This window comes from Chiloscyllium punctatum, chromosome 23 (assembly GCF_047496795.1).
Source record: "Chiloscyllium punctatum isolate Juve2018m chromosome 23, sChiPun1.3, whole genome shotgun sequence".
Classification (NCBI taxonomy): domain Eukaryota; kingdom Metazoa; phylum Chordata; class Chondrichthyes; order Orectolobiformes; family Hemiscylliidae; genus Chiloscyllium; species Chiloscyllium punctatum.
The window spans coordinates 5,601,830-5,625,206 of NC_092761.1; the positions used below are offsets into that span (position 1 = coordinate 5,601,830).

At 41.9% G+C, this 23,377-nt stretch overlaps 1 long non-coding RNA gene across 1 annotated transcript; it reads right to left on the minus strand.

Moving 5' to 3' along the window:
- Positions 1-346: 346 nt before the first annotated feature.
- LOC140493958 (uncharacterized) lies at positions 347-13,025 on the minus strand. Its single transcript, XR_011963797.1, has 3 exons — positions 12,969-13,025; positions 12,227-12,333; positions 347-392 (listed from the first exon to the last, which is right to left on the minus strand). It is a non-coding gene; the product is annotated as an uncharacterized lncRNA (long non-coding RNA).
- Between the last annotated feature and the right edge of the window lie 10,352 nt (positions 13,026-23,377).

The window sequence follows — 23,377 nt, forward strand, 5'->3', positions numbered from 1 at the left end:
TTTAGTTACAAAGTAGGTAATCAGCTGACCGACAAGTAATAGGTGGTAGCATTTGTTAGTTTACTGAAGGAGCTATCAACTTTATTTCCAACTTATAGCACGAGATAATAATGTTTAATGTGTTTCAATTGTTTGAACTTGCCCCTTTGCAACAAACAAAAATCAATCTCATTACTTAGATATCGTAATCTTTAATTCTGCAACATTTTCAAATATTCTCCAGGAACGTATAAGTGACAGAATTAGATACAGGTATCCCCATTATCTGAAAGTAAAGCGTTATTATGAAACCTGACATAAACTGAAAAGGCGTAGATCGAAGAAGCATTAATTTATATGGGAAACACCTCCTCTTTTCTTCGTAAAAGTGAAAATCCTCTTCAGATTTCTTTCTGTTAGAGAAAACAGGGACAGATGTAAATCTTTTGTAAAAGCAAAGTGGCTAAAGCGAATTTTCCAACACATATTTCTTGGTAACGTGATACAAATAAGTATCAGATTTTGTGATTATTGATATATAAGATAAAAGCAGATCTAATGTTGGATTGAATAGCAGTTCAATCTGTGCTTAGGTACTCTCTAATCAACATTCAGAGCAGCTCTTGATATATTTGTGTTGAAGGTGTGATTTGAAACCTTCCCTCGGGTCTAGTAATAGAGACACTGCCACAGCTCCACAGGCTCCTTTCATAATGTTCCCACTCAGGACGGCAGGACAGCAGTATTATGTTTAATGTGGCTTCTCAAATGAAAACTAATCAACTGTTTATTGTAGTAATTCGAATGGAAATTAATTAGGTAGTTACTGTGTGTAATGGACTGGAAATTAAACAATATTTTACAATAACAATAGAATGATGGAATGGTGGATTTAAATAAACAGGAATCTCATTACAATTCTTTGAAAGACAAATTGACAAAACTGCGTGATCATTGTACTTTAATTTTAAAAATGCATCAGTCGTTCAATGTGAATATTCAGCCGAAGAGAAGTTCCCTTCCTTTCAACAACGTACAATTTCCACAATTTCAAAATGAACACTCAGTGATAAAGGAAGGAACAAACAGATGCTAATTCTATTTTCTTCACATAAATGTGCGATGAATTTTAAGTAAGGTTCATATATGCAAAAAGGAAACTCTTATTGTGGTTCTAAATACAATAAATGTTGGCATGAAGTGAAACATAATCAAATCAATTTAACTGTGTTTTCTCAGTTAAAATACCGTTCAATATTCAAAGTAGTTATATTGTACACAGTAATATCTTTACATTAATTCACTGCTGAGACATAATTCCACATTTATACCCCTTATAGTGAAGCAAATTTGTGCCAGGAGCCTGAGCAGGTAGGGGAGGTCTTTACTGAGAACTTTGCTTCAATCTTCACGAGTGAGTGGGACCTTGTTCCTTGTGAGGACAACGTGAAACAGGCTGATATGGTCGAACAGGTCGATGTTAAGACAGAGAATGTGCTGAAAATATTTAAAAATCATGGGGACAGATAAGTCCCCTGGGCCAGAAAGGATATAACTTAGGTTGTTATGATAAAAGGAGGCAAGTGATTACTGTGTTTTGGCAATGATGTTTGCATCCTCACTGTCCACTGGAGTCATACCAGATGATTGGAGGGTGACAAACGTTATTCCCTTATTCAAGAAGGCAATTGAGATGATCCTGGGAATCATCGATGAGTCAGTCTTACATCAATTGTAGGCAAATTATTGGAGAGAATTCTGAGAGACAGGATTAATGATTATTTGGAAAAGCATAGATTTATTAGAGATGGTTAGCATGGCTTTGTGAGCGGCAGATTATGCCTCACAAGCCTCATTGAATTAATTGAGGTTGTGGCAAACACATTGGTGAGGACAGAGTAGTGGATGTGGTGTATAAGGATTTTAGCAAGGTGTTTGATAAGGTTCTCCATGGTCGGCTCATTCAGAAAGTAATGAGGCATGGGATACAGGGAAACCTGACTGGTTAGATAATAAAGTGGCTGATCCATAGAGGACAGGGTGAGATTAAATGGATAGTTTTCAGCTTGGAGCACGGTGACCAATGGTGTTCTGAAGGGATCAGTTCTGGGACCTCTGCTCTTTGTGATTTTTACAAATGACTTGGATGAGGAAGTGTAAGGGTGTGTTAGGAAGTTTGCCAATGACACGAGGGTTTGTGGAGTTGTGGATAGTGTGGAGGGCTTTTGTAGGTTGCTAGAGGACATTGACAGGATGCAGAGCTGGACTGAAAAGTGGCAGATGGTGTTAAACCTGGGAAAATGTGGAGTTATTCATTTTGGAATTTCAAATTTGAATGCATATTTTCAGATTAAATGCAGGATTCTTGACAATGTGGAGGAACAGAGGGATCGTGGGGTGCCCGTCCATACATCCCTCATAGCTGACATCTGAGGTGATAGGGTTATTAAGACAGTGGATAGTGTGTTGGCTTTCATTAGTGGGGAGGTTGAGATTAAGAGCCACGAGGTTATGCTGCAGCTCTATGTATCCCTGATGAGACTATACTTGGAATATTATGTTCTGTTCTGATCACCTCATAAGACATAGGATGTGGAAGCTTTAGAGAAGGTGCAGATGAGATTTATCAAAATGTTGTCTGGACTGGAAGGCATGTCTTATGAATAAAGGTTGACAAAGCTGGGGCTTTGGTCATTGCAGTGAAAGAGTTTACTTGATAGCTTTGTGCAAGATGATGAGAGGCATAGATAGAGTGGATAATGAAAGACTTTTCCCTACAAAGTGGCATAATTTTAAGATGAATGGCGGAAGTTGTGCGGAGATGTCAGAGATCGTTTCTTTATACAGAGTGGTGAGTTTGTGGAATACACTGCCAGTGGTGGCAGTAGATTCAGATCCATCAGGGACATCTACGTGACTCTTGGATAGGCACATGGATGATAGTAAATGAAGGGCATGTTGGTTAGTTTGATCTTAGAGTTGGATAAAAGGTCGGAACAACATCGTGACCAAAGGACCTGTACTGTGCTGTACTGTTCAATATTCTATGGATTAAAATTAACAATTATTATATATTAACAACATATAGATTTTCAAAATTCTATTAGAATAATGATAAATTTCATCTTGCTATTTGACTGTACCTCTGCAAAAATGAACAGGAATTATTGAAGGGAAAAGTAATTAGGTTTTTCTAAATTTATAAGGCTGGGATTACACAGATCATTCAAATGAGCAAAAGTCATATTTTTAACAGTGCGCATTGCATCAGAAATAATGGATTCTTTTGTAGGTGTGTTGATTGGAAATAAAATCGATTTTTATATTACTGTATAGGTACTAGGGAAGATTGCATTAAATTCAAATATAAACTTCACTGTAGTTGTTAGCAAGACTAAACTAAAGCATTCTATAATTATTGTCATGCAAATGCCTTAACAATTACTGTTAGAATCCTGAAAAAACAATATATTGTACCATTTTTCAAACAGTCAATAAATTAAATTGTGAACCTCAGTACACTTGTTACCCAGATCAATTATTATGCAATTTTTGTAATGGTAATGACTTGATAACTAATGCTAAAACCTAAACAGATAAATTGGTTCAATACTTTATCAGCATGTTCCACTGAAATTGATTGGATATTTATGAAGATCGGTAAACTGAGGGACAAAACATAATAGATCGCTTGATTGAATTGAAAAAAAAAGAGACAGTGTTTATTGAACAGAATTGTTTTTGTTTAAAATGGAATTGATGCAAGAATAATATATTTTCTTCCACTGGTTTTCTTGTAGAGACATGTTTTTTTTTAATTGTCATGATTCAACGTTGAGATACTTGTGTCAGAGTCGGCAAAGGGGAGAGTGAGAGAGAATGAAATTCTAAAAAAGCAGAAAGGAAAGGAACTGGCGAGCAGAGGAGCTCCAACTGTACTGTCTCACCCTGCCCACATCTTATTGGGTAAGTTGGAACGCAGACTAGTCAAGCAACAAGCTGACAGTCATACGCACAGAATCATAGCTTACAATGTTCTAGACACCACCGTCACCATCCCTGTATGTCCTGTTCCACCGGCAGGACATGGATGTAACTGAAATGCTGGAACATGCAGGGTAATGGAGTAAGATCTGCAGAATATGATCAATGTGATTTATTTGACATTTCTCCAGAATATTAAACTCCAGTACAATTTTGAAAAGTTACTAGCATCATCAGACTTGAACTACAAATGTCAGAAAAAGAAATATCAGAAAGTTACTGCACACTTGGCCAATCCTGAGTATGTGTTGGCTGTAATAGAACTCCCCAGGCTTTACAGCTTTTTGTACTCACCATTGAGAGCAAAAGTTTCAGACTGAACTCTGCCCTCTATGCTTTTATAATCAGTTTTTTAGCATATTTCTTTGGCAGCTGCACACACCTTATGACCTTGTTTCTTTCCCAGCTCTAACTCCATTCCCTGTGGCCTTGAGGGACAACCATTTCTGCTGTTTATTCTCTCCTGCCTTCCCCCGTGTGACAGACTGTCTTTATGTCCTTGTCTCCCCCACCACCCCCCCCACCAACACCCGACCTTGCTCACAACCTGTTACATTTCTAATGTTTCCCAGACTTCTGTAACTTTCATAGCGCCCCCTGGGTCAATGGCACGAGTTTTGAGTTCTCTTCCTCCTGAGATAATCAGAAATTTTTCTGGTTGCAGTTTCCCCCAGACTTTATTTTGAAAAGCAGAGCATTTGTGTCAGAGTCAAGAATTTGTGAGCCTTCATCCACAATTCCTAGCATTTGGATTTCTACTCAGGGAAAAGACCTTGTCTGTTTACCCTATCCATGATACTAATGATTTTATAAACCTCTACGGAGGTCATCCCTCAGTCTCTGATGCTCCAGGGAAAGAAAGCCCCAGCCTTTTTGCTCTCTTCCTGCAGCTCAAACACTTCCAACCCTGGCAATATCTTTGTAAATCTTTGTTGACCCTTTCAAGTTTCACAACATCCTTCCGATTGATGGAGAACAGAATTGCACACAATATTCCAAAAGAGGCCTAACCAATGTCCTGTACATGACCTTCCAACTTCTATACTCAATGCTCTGATCAATAAAGGAATGTATTCCAAACACTTTCTTCAATATCCTATCTACCTGCAACTCTATGTTCATGGAAATATGACCCTGCACTGCAAGATATCTTTGTTCATCAACACTATCTAGGAAAGTGCCACTAAGTGTATCAGTCCTGTTAAGATTTGCTTTTCCAAAATGCAGCATGTCACATTTATCTGCATTAATCTCCATCTGCAACTTCTCACCCATCTGAACAACATCCTGTTGTAATCTGAGCCAACCCTCTTCGCTGTCCACTATACCTCCAATTTTGGTGCAATCTGCAAACTTACTAAATATACCTCCTATGCTCATATCTAAAGCATACGTATAAACGACGAAAAGTAGTGGACCCAGCACCGATCCTTGCGGCACTCTACTGGTCACATGCCTCCAATCTTAAAAACAACCCTCCACCACCATCCTGCCTTCTACATTTGAGCCAGTTCTGTATCCAAACGGCTAGTTCTCCCTGTATTCCATGAGATCTAACCTCGCTAACCAGTCTTCCATGGGGAACCTTGTCGAGCGTTTTACTGAATTCCATAGATCATGTCCACCTCTCTGCCCTCAACAATCCTCTTTGATACATCTTCAAATGTATCTTCAAGTAACTCAATCAATTTTGTGAGACATGATTCCCCATGCACATAGTCATGCTGATTATCACTAATGAGTCCTTGCTTTTCAGAACACATGCACATCTTGTTCCTCAGGATTCCCTCCAATAACTTGCCCAGCATCAATGTCAGGCTCACCGGTCGATCGCCCCCTAGCTTGTCCTTACCACCTTTCTTAAATAGTGGCACCACGTTAACCAACCTCTCGTCTTTTGGCATCTCACCTGTGATAATCGATGATACAAATATCTCAGCCAGAGGCCCAGCAATCACATTCCCAGCTTCCCAGAGTTCTCTGGTTCACCTGATCAGATGCTGGGGATTAACCAGTCTTTACGGGTTACAAGACACCCAGCACGTCCTCGTCTGTAAGATGGACATATTCAACATGTCGACATCTATTTCCCCACATTCTATATTGCCTATGTCCTTCTCCATAGTAAACACTGATGCAAAACATTCAGTTACTATTTTTCCCATCTCCTGCTGCTCCACACATAGGCTGCCTTACTGATGTTTGTGGAGCCCTATTCTCTCTCGAGTTACCCTTTTGTTCTTAATGTATTTATAAACACCCTTGGGATTTTTCATATCCCTATTTGCCAAAGCTATCTCATGTCCCCTTTTTGCCCTCCTGATTTCCCTCTTAAGTATACTCCTACTGTCTTTAATGCTCAGGGTTCTTTGGGATCTTTGGATTGGAATAAATGCAAAATATTACATCTTGAAAAAACAAACGAGGGTAGACTTACATTAATTAAAAACAGGGCCTCAAGTTGTGATATGGAACAAAGAGGCTGAGGGGTTCGGGTCTTTCAAGTCTGTGTCACATGTAGACAGGGTGGTTAAGAAGGTGCTTAGCACAATTGCCTTCATTGCTCAGACCTTTGAGTACAAGAGTTGGGACATTATTTTGGATGTTGGGGAGGCCTTTTCTGGAATTCAGTGTCCAGTTCTGGTCATGCTGACATCAGGAGGACATTATGTAGTTGGAGCAGATTCAGAAGAGATTAACCAGGATGTTGATGGGAATGGTTAGTTTGAATTATAAGCAGAGGCTGGATATGCTGCGACTTCTTTCACTGGCGCGCAGGAGGCTGAGGAGTGACCTTATTTGACGTTTCTCAAATCATGGAGGGGTGGTATCAGTAATTTGAACAGCAGGTGTCCTTTCTAGGAAGGGACGCGATTCAAGACTGGGTACATACCTTTTAAGGTGACAGCAGAACGGCTTTAAAAAGACGTTCGGGATTTTTTAAATTTTTGTTCAGACAATGGTTTGTGTGTGGAATGAACTATCAGAGGAAGTGGTAGTTGTGAATCAAATTACAATTTTAGGGGGCACAGTGGCTCAGTAATTAGCCCTGCTGCCAGGGCCCCAGGTTCGATTCCAGCTTTGAACAACTGTCTCTGTGGGACTTGAACATTCTCCCAGTGTCTGCATGGGTTTCTTCCAGGTGCTCCAGTTTCCTCCCTAATGAGAGAGCAGCCCTATGGTCTGCTAGGACAATGCTGCCTTTACCTTTTACACATTGATGCCACTGTGTCTCTGGGATGGGGAGAGGAAATGCTGAAGGTAGTGGATGGGACACCACTCAGGCACAGTGCTTTGTCCTGGAGGATGTTCACTTTATTTAAAAGTGTTGGGGGCTGCACTGATGCAGGCAAGTGGACAATGTTCCAACAGAATCCTGATGTGTGCCTTATAAACAAGCAGACATTGGGGAATCAGGGATTTGGGGAAACTGAGGTGTTCTCCTTGTAGCAAAGGCAATGAGAGGAGCTGTGACAGAGGGGTTTAGAAAAGTTACACGTTATAATAATAAATCTTATACCCATCAGCTCATTATACAAGGATTACAGGACACACATTAGAGGTTTGGGAAGATTCAAAGGAGAACTTTTATGCAGCAAATGGGATTCAGATGGAATACAATGCTCACACACAATGTAAATATCCAGGTCCTGATGAATTGACTAATTCAATCAGAGTTAGGTGTTACAATGACTGAGATTACCATCTGAATATGCACCTGTAGTATCCTGTCATACAAGTTTATAAAATCTGTCACTGTCAGTTCAGGTTAGAAACTCGCACCATCCCCTCCTCCTGGCCCAGGATGACTGGACACATTACCCCTTGTGGAGGTCAGCAGTCAGTTCAGGTGGAAATCTATGTGGGTTTCTAGGAGTTTCCACCTTGGAATTTCATGTGACTGAACAGGGCAGATCTTTGACACATGGGACTGAATATTCCAAGAGTCAGTGAGATGTGAAGAGCAGGATTTGCTTCTTTTTTACTGTTCCGTGTTGCTGCTGTGGTTCATCAATAAGACATGGGGGGTGAAAGGCTCATGCAGCTCGATGGGCAAGTTGTCTCCATTCTGACCAATGGGCAGCAAGCACCTCCCATCGAGTATCTCTAAAAACAGAGCAACTATGCATGCTTCACACTGCCCACTGCTCCCAGTAAATGTTTAGAAGAATGGAGGGGGAGGGGCGGGGGGAACTCCTGGAAAAGGCATAACTGTAAAGTTCTATGAGGATTGTGAAGAGAGAGAGATGCACAAGAGAAGGGGGCAACAAGATGTCAGATGGAGTATAATTTGTGAAAAAGTGAAGTCGGTCATTTTGGAGGGGATGATAAGAGAACAGAGTGCTATTTTCATGGTGAAAACTGTAGAAAGCTGCACCACAAAGGGATCGGGGCGGTAATTGTGCAGGAAAACACTGAAAGCTCGCAGATTCTGGGTCAGTCATGAAATCAAGGGTTCATTTCAGATTCGTCAAGTTTAAGGTAACACCGACATGGGTAAGGGGTTTCAGTAACAATGGAGCTAGGGTGAGGTGGAGACAAGCAACATTTTAGAGATTGGAATTCCTGGTGTTTGTGATTGCGTAATGTCTGATCAGAAGGTCACCTTGGGGTTACAGATATGACAGCAATTTTGTGAAGAGTCTAGTTCTATCTCAGACTGCACCCAGAGAGAGGGAGGGGCTCAGCAGTAAGGGAAAGGAATTTGTAATAGCAACTGAAGGTAATGGGTTTAACCGTAACAATGTTTCTTTGAAGGAAATTGCAGTTAATCGAGTAGTGGGAATGTGATAAGCAGTTTGGTAACTGAGCAACAGTGGAGCAATGGAGAGGGATGGTGGGGAAGGAGAGCTGGACATCGTCAGTGTACATGTGAAACCTCACACTGTGCTTTTGGACAATGTCACTTCCTGGCAGTGCGTAGGTGAGAAACAGGAGGGACCAAGGATAGATCCTTGAGAGACACCAAATACAAGGAATTCAGAAAAGAAAGGGAGAGTGGAGATGGAGCAGGATTTACAAATGATGGTGAGGTCAAATGTTAGTTTTTTTTGCAGAATGGTTGAGAAGGACATAACCAGAAAAGACAGACAGACAGAACAAGGAACAATACCTGTGAATTGGGGAGGGGGAGTGATGAGGAGGAAACAGAGTTGGAATGTCTGTAGTTTAGTGAGACGAGTAAAAGATCAAGATGAGCTCTGATAAGGCATGACAAGAGACTGGAGAAAGATGTAAGTTTGGGACAAAAATCAGGAACACCATGTGAGGCAGTTAGTCTCGGTGGGCTAGTGGGAGGGAGAGAAGCAGCAGAGGCAGCTGATTGGATTGTCTCAGTCTTAGTGACAGAGATACTCAATGTGCTCCTTGCTCTTGTTGTTGGAGGGAAGGCTGAAGGAGACAGGATAATGGACAGTGTTTTACAAAGAAACAAAACCAGGGTTAGTGATATTTAAAATGAGTGAACAAACCTAATGTATTTAAATTTTATCCAGAATATTAAAATGTACAACTGAAGTCCTTGTTTGAATCTCAGCTCGGCAGATGATAGAATCTGAATTGAAGAAAAAAATAACTGGAATTAGGAATCTCCTGATCTCCATGGAACTATTGTCAATGGCGAAAAAAATCCTGCCAACCTGACAGTCGCCCAACAAACTACTCACTGTATTAATCACTGCAAAGTCTCAACAAAGGAATGAAACTGGATGGACCACTTGGCATCTAACAAGGCATTAGGAAATACAACCACAGAATCAGCCCTCTCGACTCTGCAACATCCTGCTCACTAACATCTGTTTTTTTTTGTGCCGAGCTGTCTCACAGACTAGTCAAGGAACAGCCTGACATCGTCATACTCACAGAGTAACCCCTTACAGATAATAGCCAGACACCACAATAACCATCCTTAGATAGACTGTGATGATGGAACAGTACAACAGGTCAGGCAGCATCCGAGGAGCAGGAGAATCGACGTTTTGAGCCTAAGCCCTTCATCAGCCTGACCTGCTGTGCTTCTCCAGCACCAGACCCTTGACTCTGATCTCCAGCATCTGCAGTCTTCACTTTCTCCTGAAATCTCTGGATATGTCCTGTCTCACCAGCAGGACAGACCAGGCAGAGGTGATGGCACAGTGGTGTACACACAGGAACCATTTGCCTTGGGAGTACTCAGCATTGACTTTGGACACCAGGAAGTCACATGGCTCCTGCCGATTACCACGTACCGTGCTCCCACAGCTGATGAATCAGTGCTCCTCCATGTTGAATAACACTTGGAGGAAGCACTGAGGCAATAAAATGGTGACAAGGCTCCTCTGGGTACAGGATTTCAATGTCCTCTACCAAGAGTAGCTCAGCAGCAGGATTACTGACTGAGCTGGTCGGGTCCTCAAGGACATAGCTGCTCAACTGGGTTTGCAGCAGGTGGTAACGGAACCAGCAAGTGGGAAAAACATACTAGATCTTATCAGTATGAATCTGCCAGCTGCAAATGCATCTTTCCATGACAGTATCGGTAAGAGCAACCATCCCACAGTCTTTTTGGAGACAAAGCCTCACCTTAAAGTTAAGAAAAACCTCTATTGTGCTGAGTGGTACCATCACCGTGCTAAATAGGACAGATGTAGGAACTCAAACTGGATCTCTCTGAGGCATTGTGGGATAACAACAGCAGCAAAACTGTACTCCGGCACAATCTGTAATCTCATGGGTTTGTAAATCCTGCACTCACCCATCACAATGGACAGGAAAGGACAGCATGCCATGAGCAGCACCAGACAGACCTAAAACTGAAGTGTACACCTGGTGAAGCTACCAAGCAGGACTATCTTCACATCAAACAGCATCAGCAGCAAGCAACAGAGCTTAGTGATCCCACAACCAATGGATCAGATCAGAGCTGTGCAGTTCTGCCACACCCAGTTGTGAATGGTAATGGACAATTAAACAACTCTTTGCAGGAAGCACCACAGATATCCCCACCCTTACTGATGGAGGGGTCTCACACATCCATGCAAAAGACAAGGTGACAGCATTTGCAGTAATTTTCAGCCAAATGCAAAGTGAGATGATCCAAGTCAGCCTTCTCCACTGGTTCCTAACGTCACAGATGTGAGCTTTAAGCCAGTTCAATTTAGGTCGAACAATATCGAGAAATGGTTAAGTAGTGTAAAGGCTGTGGGTCCTGCTAACATTCTGGCAATAACACTGATAGATTGTGCTCCAGAACTTACCACCCCCCAATTCACGTACCGCTCCAGCACTGGCATCTACCGACAATGTGGAACATTGCCCAGGGATATTCAACACAAAAACACAGGGCAATCCAACCCAGGCAATTTCCATCGATCAGTCAACACTCGATCAGCAGTAAAGTGATGGAAGTAGTCATCAACAGGGCATTCAAATAGCAGCTGCTCAGCAACAGCCAGCTGAGTAACACTAATTTTAGGCTCCACCAGGGCCACTCAGCTCCCGATTGTGTTACTGCCCTGATTCACAACCTGACAACCAGCTGAATCCCAGAGGTGAGGTGAGAGTGACAGCCCAGTCCCACTCCAACACCACTATTTCTAGGTGATTCCACCCTCATCTCAACTCATATACTGAAACTCTCATCCATTGTGTGTCATCTCAAAACTTAATTATCCAAACACACTCCTGGCCAGCCTCCCAAATTCAACCTCCCTGTAATCTCAAGAAAAAAATGAAAGCTCTATCACCTACGTGTTCACTTCTCTCAAACATGTTCATCCATCAAAAGGCTCCTATTCATAAGCAACAACAATTTAAAATTCTCATTCTTGATGTGATTCCTGGCTGTTATCATCCCTAGCTCCCTGCACCACACATCCTTTGTCGAGGTCTCAACCCATTTTCTTCGAGACTCCCAACGATTTGTTAATTCATTACTTCAACTGTGTAGCTGATTCTACAGTTACTAAAGCAACATGGTCTGGAATTTGCAGACAAAACCTCACAGGTCTGCTTTTTACCTTTAAGAAATCCCTCAAAGCCTGCTTTTTGGCAATGCTTTTGGTCACCTGACCTAAAATCTCCATCTCTGGCCTTATTTCTAAAGTTCTCGATAGTATTTTTGTAAAATTATAAGCATGATAATAAAACTACAAACAGTTCTTGATTTGGACATTATCTTCAAATAATCACTTTTGCTGAATGAATACTCTGTAATGTCTCTTACCCAACCACATTGTGGGAGCACCTTCGTCACACAAACTGCAGCTGTACAAGAAAGTCAAACATCACCCTCTCCACAAGCAATAGGGCTTTGGCATTAATCACTGGTATCTGTGGAAGGAGAAACACAGTTCGTGTTTCAGGGAGTGCAAAATGGATCACAGGGAATGAAAATGGTGCAGAATTTGATAGTCAGAAATGGAAGGAAAATACACTTGCTTGTTGGAAAAAAGAATTCTTGATTCAAAAATATTCAAGAAAAAAGTAATCTGATAATACAGCAGTACATGGTCAGGGGCTGGGCCGCAGTGAAAAACTTATTTACAAAGGGTCTATAAAAGTAATAATAGAGTAGTAAACAGACCAAAAATACACCCATGGTTCGAGACTGAGGAAGCTAGATATTGACAAAGTGGTTATGAGGGAGCCCAGAGGTGAATCAGAGCAGTATTGGCTGTTATGATCACAATGACTCGACCCCAGAGAAAGGCTGCACATGCGCCTTGCTGCACCTTGCCCCCTACAAAGATGGCGGCGGTGCACATGTCCAGTGAATCGTTGTCCCGAATAAAAATGGCGGCGCTCACTCAGGCCTGCAGCCGCTGAAGCAAACTCTCCATTTACTGCAAACCCGGGACTGGGGCGTTCAAATTTGTGTTTTCCGACGTGCACAATTTGTTTGGAAAACCTCTCCGCTCATAGCAACACAGTTTTTCTCCCGTTTCCCTGTTTATTTCTTTCCTTACCGTATCCTTTCCCGAGCATTCATTTCATCAACTCTGCGCCGCGCGCGAGGGTGATCACATGCTTTGGTTTAGCTCCGCCCTTCATTCACTTTGATTGGTTGGAGGACCAACATCACGCTCGGTCCTCCAGCTCAGCCCACCGTCCTTTCATGGGCCCGGTGCTGACATCAATCACCCGCGGGTCACTTTGTTGGCTCGAGCAAGCGCAGTGCGTCCTGCTTTAGCTGCTATGTTGGGTAATGTGATGGGAGTGTTCACTGAGGGCAAGAATTCCCTTTGTGTGAGCTCTGCAGTAGATTTCCTTTATTCATGGAGGGAATTGCCTTCCTACTCATGACTGCATAGCTGTGATTGATGAATCAACGCTATCTGAACCAGTACATAAACACCCCATTTTCACAACATCTGTGATCTTTAGCACATTGTATCACACTCTTCTTTGGAAACAAAAAAACATGAAACGGAGCCTCAAGGAATCGGAGCAGGAGTAGGGCATTCATCGCCTTCAGCTTGTTCCCCCATTCTATCAGATCATGGCTGGGCCAATCCAGACCTCAACACCTCTTTTATGCTTGATCCGCATAGCCCTCAACTGCTCAATATTTCAAAAATCTATCTGCCCTCTTTTAAAATAATTTGAAATAGTAGGGAATCTGTGATTATATGTGGAAACAGGCCCTTCAGCCTGAAGCCAGAACAACACTCCAAAGAGTAACCCAACCATTCCCCTCCCACATTTAACTTTCACAATTGTTTGGGTGAGAAAATTCTAGTCATTCACTGAAAGAAAAAAATCTTTACTTTTTCTAAAATGAATGTTCCCTTATGTAATATCCCCTGGTTTGAGACTTCACTGGTGCTAGAAGATCTAGTCAACATCTACCCTGTCAAGCACCTCAGAATCTTGTTTTCATAAGATCACCCCTGCTTATCTATTCTTGATAGCTCAACCCTTTTGTCGTCAAAGCAGCTAACTGAATCTTTTTTGAATGGTCTCTGATGTTAGTTTATCCTTTATTAAATATGGGAGCTAACACTGCATACAGTACTCTACGTGAGTACTCAGCAACAGCCATTGTGGTTAACCAATCCTCAGTCCATGCTAATACATTTCACCGATACCACGAGCTCCTATATTGTGTCGTTAACTTTTATGTAGCACCTTATCATTTGCATTTTTAAAAATCCAAACACAGAACATCATTGGATTGCCCTTTATCACCCCTGCTTGTTATCTCCTCAATGAACTATCGCAAATTTGTCAAATATAGTTTCTCTTTCACAAAACCCAGTCTACCATGTTTAATGATAAGCTTTTCTAAATATCCTGCAATTTCTTACTTTAATATTCGACTCTGTAGATTCTTTCAGTAGATTTGCTAAGTATAATTCCCCTCTCTTAAATCCATGTGGACTCTGTCCAATCCTGTCACTGTTCGGTAAGAAACTTGACTGTACTCCAATGTAGTTAGTAAATGTATCTGTATTTATTTTTAAAAATTGATTACTTATAAATGCTGGACCCATGCAATATCAATGAATTAGTGACTCTGAAATTGGGTTATAATTTTTTTTCTGTTAATTTTTTTTCGTAGTGTGTTATGCAGACAGCACCAAGTGATCACTCTAAATTGTGAGTAACTTTGAAAATGTGAGAAACAAAGCCCACTCACTTCAATAATTTCAGTCCGAGACAAGATCTGAATCAGTAGTGTCATTTATTTTACACTTGCAAGTGGGTGTGATGTCCACTGTCTACAAGGCAAGGGACATACACACACCAAATTCAATTCATACACAACATTTATATGATTTGATGTCTATTGTTTTACACTGCTCCCTCCCCTGTTTACATCGTCCACTTCCCAAAGACCGGCCCTCATTACCCCTGTTTATCTCTTGCCTTATCCGGCCTTGTCTGTGACAACATGCTTATTCCTGGCCTCACAAGGCTGTTTGACCTCATCCTGCTGTAGGTCATTGTTAGGCATATTCTTTCTTCATCATTACTCACCCCCTTCATCTGTGCCTTTCCCGAGGCCGTTCTGATCCCTATAACCCTTTTAATTGGGGTTTGTTCCTGTGTTTTTGTAAAATTGGGAAGCAGATGTTTATAAGTACTGTTTGTACAGGCGTATCTCGCTTAACTTCATCCCCTCACAACATCTTATCTACTTGCCCATAATGTCTACCTTCTGACATACAGTTTTAGCTAATGCAAAAACAATTATATATTTCCTCCACATCGTTTCCATTCTTGTTGACTCAGCTCTTGGCTAAAACAATTACACACTGGTGTGAGTTCATTTTACTTTGTAAGATGGAATTGCGGAATTGCAGAAGTAACATTAATTTACCTATATCTCACAATTTCCCCCTTTTCGTTAATTACCATTTGTTATCTTCTGCATTTTTCTTTTAGGGGCACCTGTTTCATCAAGGCTGTTTCAATCAGTCTTTGGGTGAGCCCTCGTATACAGGGTATGATCATTTTTATTAATTGTTACCCACCAAAAGAGAGCTGACTCAAAGCCTGCTGCAATCTGGTTACAAGCCTTGAATTCATCAGGTACGCCCCTAGGGACTCCTACCGAATCGAGATAAATCCTGTCATCGAAAGAAGTGTCTAACAGTAATCTCTTACCCCTTCCCTTTTTCCCTCCTATCTTTTCCTTCTCAAATGCCAGGGTAAATGGAATTGCCAATTGTACAATTGCACATATCCCTCTCCAATCTGGAGGTAGCGTGGGTCTCAATATTTTGCCTCCACAGTCCCACCACAGATCCGCTCGGGGAACCTTCAGAGCTGAGTAGTTCCCTCCCTTCTCCATTTCGGTTACATTCTTAATTTCTGTACATAATTTCAGCTCCCCCAAATCTTTCGACTTACTTGTACCTCGTCTACGCACACACGACGTGTGATTTCCAACTGCGGCAGAAAACAGGGACAGTGCCGCAGCTCTGAGATACATCTTAAGTCCTATGGGGATAGCCTTGGGGATGGTACTTAGTATAGTGGTCTCATCACAGTGCACCAGACCACCTTCCATCTTTCTTTTACAACTTTTACATCTTTCTTCTCCAAGGGAGGGAACATCAGAGATAGGGAGGTACAATTCCTATCATTCCACGCAGTCTCATCCTGATACAGGGCTATCATACATTTCATGCCCTTCCTGTCTCGCTTCCACCCGAGCGGAAAGGGAAGCCCCTGGGCCACTGTCCGACCGGAGGCACATGCATAATAATTGGTCTTGTACAGACTTTTCACAGTATACTTTACCCATTCAACCCAGGCATTTGCATCCCCGTACCCAGTTTCTATTTCAATGGTCTGTTTCAAGTCCTTTACCTCTATAAATTTTACTACTTTAGGATCAGTGGGAGGGGTGAAAGATTGTATCTTATTACCCAGTAGTTCTACCCGTTTTCCCTGTCCTACGCTAATTCCAAAAACAATAGCCAAAGAAATCCTTCCCATTTGCTTTCATTTCTATCCCAAATGTTTCATTTCATTGTATCTCATAGGTGCCCCCCCCCCCCCCACCCACCAGGATTGTTTCGTGCCATGTGGTTTTCCTTATCATTAGGTATATTGGGTTACACTTTTTATCGGGACAATCGCGAGCTGGTCGGAAGGGGGTCTGGTGCACTGTGATGAGACCACTATACTAAGTACCATCCCCAAGGCTATCCCCATAGGACTTAAGATGTATCTCAGAGCTGCGGCACTATCTCTGATTATCTACATCCCCACAATTTACTAAGCTGCATACATCAGCGTCTATTATTTGTGGATTATCAGACTTGGGGACCGTTAATAATACATATGAAAATGATATTTGACAAAATCCCAATACTAAAAGGGCTAGCATCATATCTCTAGCAGCATTCCCAGTATTCTAACCATCATGCTGAATATACAATTTTACAGAAATAATCCCGCGCTCGCGTCGCCACTGTATAATCAGTTACTCAAAGTCTCTTTAGCCTGAGTTTCAGCGAATCTTGCGTTGATTCGGCTGTCCAGACTTCTTCCTCAACTGGAGGGTCCACTGGCCCTTTGATCCGAGTGTAGTGAGTCCAGCCTTTCTCTGCTGTCCTTATCGCTGTTTCAGGGGTCAAAAGAGCCTGGTACGGCCCTTCCCAGTCCGGCTGCAATTTAGTCTCGGTCCATGATTTTACTAAGATTCAATCGCCCGGCCGGATGGGATGAACGGTGAATTCAAGGGGTGGAGTCTGTGCCAATAAACCCTGTTTCCTGAGGAAAGACAAAGAGGAGGATAAACCCAGTATATACTTCTTTAAAAACAAATCTTTAGTTTCGGGACTTGGCAATTCTCCATTCGTTCCCAGGTAAGGTAATCCAAATAAGATTTCATAGGGGGATAGTCCCAAATCTTTCCTTGGGGCTGTTCGTACTCGCAAGAGAGCTATAGGTAAACATTTGATCCAAGGGAGTCTGGTTCCTATTATCAATTTAGAGAGTTGTCGTTTGAGTGTTTGGTTCATTCTCTCAACCCTTCCCGATGATGGCGGGTGCCATTGAGTATGGAACTCCCAGGAAATTCCCAACCCTTTCATTACCCCCCCGTAACACTTCAGAGGTAAAGTCAGTTCCTTGGTCGGAATCAATATGGTTCACGAGCCCATATAGGGGAATTATGTGCTCCAATATTGTTTTAGACACTCCACTCGCAGTGGCGGTAGCTAGGGGGTATGCCTCAACCCAACCAGATAAATGATCTACTATGACAAGCATATATTTTAGTCTGCCTACCCTGGGGAGTTCAGTATAATCTACTTGTATACTCTGGAAAGGTCTCAGTCCTGGGTCTCTTCCTCCTGGGGTCTGTTTTCTCAAGATTTTCTTATTTACCTTTCTGCATATGATACATCCCTCACATATTTGTTTAGCAATTGTATATATTCCTTGACATCCATATTCCCTAAGAACCAAATCACACATTGCTTGTACTCCCCAATGGCTGCCTTGGTGTAGGACAGCCATAATCTCTCGCATCATCATTTTGTTCAACATTCTCCTTCCAGCAGGTAACATCCAATGCCCGTCTGCTGTTTTTACAGCGCCTAAATCTCTCAATTCTTTTTCTCCGCTTTCAGTAAATATAGGAGCTTCCCGAGGACCTGGGACAGTAGGTATTAGGGAATGAATCACCACTTCGTGTGGGTTTAGGGCTGCTTCCTTAGCCACTTCATCGGCTAATCTATTTCCCCTAACCTCTGGTTCATTTCCTTTCTGATGACCATTTACATGCACTACTGCTATTTCTCGGGGGAGTAATAGGGATTCTAAGACCCGTTTAATCAATTCTTCATGTACTAATTCCTTCCCCCACCTCTGGGTCAATACTCCCAAAACCGCTCCCTTATCCACGGTAGCAAAGAGGTGGGAAGGTTTATCTCGGAAAGGTAAGGCTAACACAGGGGCATGGATCAGATCTCTTTTTCCTCATCATCCCAACTTAGACATTTTGGTTCCCCCTCTAATAGTTTGAGATATAATTTCTTAGTCTTCTGTGTATAGGAATCAATCCACAATCTGTAATAACCCATGAGACCCAAAGATTTGAGTAACTCCCATTTAGTGCTGGGCAGCGGCATTCCCACTATTCCCTCTATCCGTTCCGGGCTTATCTTTCGCTTTCCCTCACTAACTAAATGTCCCAAGTATTTCACTTCTTGCTCCACATATTGTGGTTTGTTTTTAGATACTCGCAGTCCCTGCTGACCCAGGAAATTCAATAATTTGTTAGTGGCTTCTACTACTCTTTCTCTTCTTTTTCCTGTTACTAAGAGGTCGTCTACATACTGCAACAGGGTAGTCCCCTTGGGGCTGCTAAATTTCTCCAAAGTTTGTTCTAACATCTGTCCAAATAAATTCAGGGATTCCGTAAACCCCTGGGGGAGCACAGTACACCGGTATTGCTGTTTCTGTCCTGTCTTAGGGTCTTCCCACTCAAAGGCAAACAAATTCCTACCTTCCTCTGCCAAGGGACAAGCCCAAAAGGCATCCTTTAAATCTATCACACTAAACCATTTGTGGTCATGAGGGATCTCACTTAATAATGTATAGGGGTTTGGCACCACTGGGTGCCTGATCTGTACTATTCGATTTAATGTTCTCAAATCCTGCACCAATCGATAAGTTCCATCGGATTTCGGCACTGGTAGGATTGGGGTATTATAAGGAGACATACATGGCCCCAACAGTCCATCTCTCATCAATCCCTCTATTACTGGCTGCAGTCCTCGTTTACCTTCTGTGGAAATGGGATATTGTCGCTCACAGACAATGTCCACTTTCCTTTTTAAATTTACTTCAAGGGGAGGGATCTGTAGTTTTCCACAATTCCCTTCCCTAGCCCATACAATAGGGTCTATCTCTCTCTCCACATCCTCTGTCAACATTGCCATTTGTACAACTAATTTTTTTTCCTGAATTCCAATCCCCAGTTCTAAGAGGATAATTAAGTCTCTCCCTAGTAAGTTACTTCCTATATCAGGGATATACAACAGTTCCCCTGTGACCCTATCCTTAGGACCTTCTATCATCATAGGTTAAAATACTGGAAGAGTAAATCCTTCCCCCTTTTACCCCCGAAACAGTAATTGACCGTGTTGACATTCCTACTTTCTTTGGTTTAAAATTCAGCGATGACCGTGCTGCCCCCGTATCTACTAGGAAGACTACCTCTTCCCTACAGGGTCCCACTTTCAGGTTTATCAAGGGTTCCTGATGGGTCCCTGGGGGCAGGAACCCCTGACACCCCTATTCTTCATCAAAATTCATAAGCGGAATTGCCCTCTCTTCCCTTTTCAGAGCAGGACACTCCCGCTTAAAGTGCCCTATCTTTCCGCAATCATAGCATCCTGCCTGTGGAGACCTCCAGCTCTGCCCCTGTCTCTCGAACCCTCTATCAAACGCTCCCCCTTGTCCTCTCTATCGGACATGCTGCCACCCACCTCTCTGGTTGCTCACTATTGGTTCCATTCTTTTCTTAACTACCTCATCAACTGTAGCTACCATCATTTTCACCTTCTGTTTTTGTCTCTCATCCTCTCTCTTTACAAACACTTTCTGTGCCTCTCTTAACAATTTATCTAATGGCTTTTCCATCCACCCTTCTATCTTCTGTATCTTTCTCTGTATGTCTGGCCATTCCTTTGTCACAAAATGTACTTTCAAAAGAACCTGTGGCACTGGGTCCTCAGGGTTCATTCCAGAATATTTCTGCATTGAGTCTCTTAATCTTTGCAAGAAAGCTGAGGGAGTCTCACCTTTCTCCTGTCTAACATAAATACTTTAGTCAAATTCTGTGACTTCGGAACTGCCTCTCTTATTCCTTTTAGAATCAGGTCTTTCAATTCCCTCATTTCCTCTTAATACTCCGGGTTTTGATCTTCCCACTGGGGGTCTCTGAGGGGAAACTTCGTCTCTCCCTGTCCAGCATCCCCATCTCCAATGGGGTGTTCCCTGTCCCATATTTAATGGCTGCTCCCCGTATAAGTCTCCTTTCTTCCCTAGGAAATAGTATATTCCAATAGACATTAACTCAGCCCAGGTATACAGACTGGGCCCCGAAAATTGATCAATTTGTTCAGACAACCCTACCGGATCCTCAACCAGGACCTTCATTTCCTTTTTTAAATGTTCTGACCTCCCCACTGCTGAGGGGGACACTTACAAACCCAATCCGTATTTGTCCCCTATTGGTACCTCCCGAAGGGGATAAATCATTACGTTCTTCCTTTTTTTTTCTTTTTTAAAGAAATATTGCAATATTTCTAGCTCCCCATAACTTCAAACACCAATTCATCAATTCATGCTTGACTAACTTTAAAGCCTGTTCCAAACTTGTAAATATATTTATATATTTACGTTCATTTATTCAGTATTTAATATTCAAAATGTAAAATGCATACAGTTCCCAATTTTGAAATCCACTGTAATCACCCAGTTTTAGTCCCTTAATTTAAATCCAAAATTAGTTTTCTTAAGTAGTCCTGACCAATCATTGCTCAATTACAATACTATAGGTCGTAAAATAATCAGATCTGCCTTAAAAGAATTTGTCTACTCAAGTTTAAAAAAAAACTTCTAATGCATGAACAATGGCCGAATCCAAGGTCACAGATATTAACCATAGGATCTTGTTTTTACTACAATCTAATGTGGAACGGAAACTTCAACTGTCCTCCATAAATCGCTTTTATGTAAAAATAGAAGAGATTAGTTAGAAACTGATAGTAAGGCAGTCATGACCTGTAAAAAGAACAGGAGTTTTCATTCTATTTTTTTCATAATCTCTATAGGATCCTTAACCTTAAAAGAAATCATGTTAAGTTTCCATAATAAAAATCAGATTCAAAACAGTCCCGGAACTCAAACTCCAAGGAATAAAACGCAAACATTCAATGACCAACAAACAAATGTGCATTCAAACCAAATCACAAAGGGTTAAACTTTCTACCAGCTGTTCAGCTCTTTTTATTCTCTCTCTCTCTCTCACTCATTGACAAATAAATTCAGATATTTACAAACCCAGTCTTTGTCAGACCTGTATTTTGGCCAGAAGTGGCGGGATGAAGAATGGATCCCTTAGTCCATACGAAGCAACAATATTTAATCATCTGTTTCCCTTGTACAAGTATTATTTTGCCAATTCCACAACATCTTGCCCAAAGGACTTTCTGGAGGTATGTTGTAAGGGACCCCGTCTCCATTTCCATTGCCTCTTCCTTCTTTTGTTTTCCCGGGGGCCTTTTCCTTACCCACAGCACAACCCATATTGAGTTCCTTCGTTAGTCCCTTATTAACTACTAAAACTCAATCCCGGCCACCAAGGCAATACTTAAAAGTCAGGTTTCTTACCTTGGTCTGTGCTCAGAGTTGCCTGGCCCCTTTGTGCCGTATTGTCTATCGAGCTTCTATCACTGTCTGATTCAGATGTCTCTCTTGTGGGATTCGTACCAGTCGGCCAAGGGAGCGGACCAAACCAGGACAAGAGACCACTCCTCAATGGGGAATGGGACGCGTCTTCCCAGTGTCCAAGGCCAGCCACTCCCCCCTGGCGATGGAAGAATATCCAGGACGAGCCCCCAGTTGTGAGAAACAAAGCCCACTCACTTCAATAATTTCAGTCTGAGACAAGATCTGAATCAGTAGTGTCATTTATTTTACACTTGCAAGTGGGTGTGATGTCCAGTGTCTATAAGGCAGAGGACATACACACCAAATTCAATTCATACACGACATTTATATGATTTGATTTCTATTGTTTTACACTGCTGCCTCCCCTGTTTACATCCTCCACTTCCCTAACACCGGCACCCATTACCCCTGTTTATCTCTTGCCTTATCCGGCCTTGTCTGTGACAAAATGCTTATTTCTGGTCTCACAACGCTGTTTGACCTTACCCTGCTGTAGGTCATTGTTAGGCATATTCTTTCTTCATCATTATCTACCCCCTTCATCTGTGCCTTTCCCGAGGCCGTTCTGATCCCTATGACCCTTTTAATTGGGGTTTGTTCCTCTGTCTCTGTAAAAATGGGAAACAGATGTTTATACCTACTGTTTGTACATGCGTATCTAGCTTAACTTGATCCCCTCACAACATCTTATCTACTTGCCCATAATGTCTACCATTGTTTTGAAGTCACATTTCATTCTGACATACAGTTTTAGCTAATACAAAAACAATTATATATTTCCTCCACATTGTTTCCATTCTTGTTGACTCAGCTCGTGGCTAAAACAATTACACACTGGCGTGAGTCCATTTTACTTTGTAAAATGGAATTGCAGAATTGCAGAAGTAACATTAATTTACCTATATCCCACAGCCGTCATCTGCCCCCTTGTTAACTTCAGCTTTTATGGCTACAGTTCTCTTCTAACCTCTCCTTCAATTGCAAATATTTTGAAAGCATACTTGTTCTTGCCTCTCCGGCTGTTTCATAATATGGATCCCATGTCAGAGTAATAATCACAGTGAGGGGCACAGGTTGTAACCTGAAAGACATTGTTTCAAATCCTGTCACAGCTAATGACAGAACTTAAATTTGAATGACAAAAATTGGAATTAAATCTCATTTTACTAACGGCAACCATAAACGATCAAGATTTCTTTCATTATTTCACTTATAGACTTTGGTAAAGAAACTGAATATGACTTCAGTCCCACGACAACATGGTTGGCTCCATACTGCCTTAACAAATGATCTCACGGACAAGGGCAGCTAGTGATGGTCATCAAATGCTGCCCTTGCCATTGATGCTGTCATCCCGTGAAACCGCAGCATTAAAGCTGAAATAAACCAATGAACTGTGAATGCTCGAGATTTGAAATAACATTCTCCAGTGTATGAAGATGTTGGAGAATCT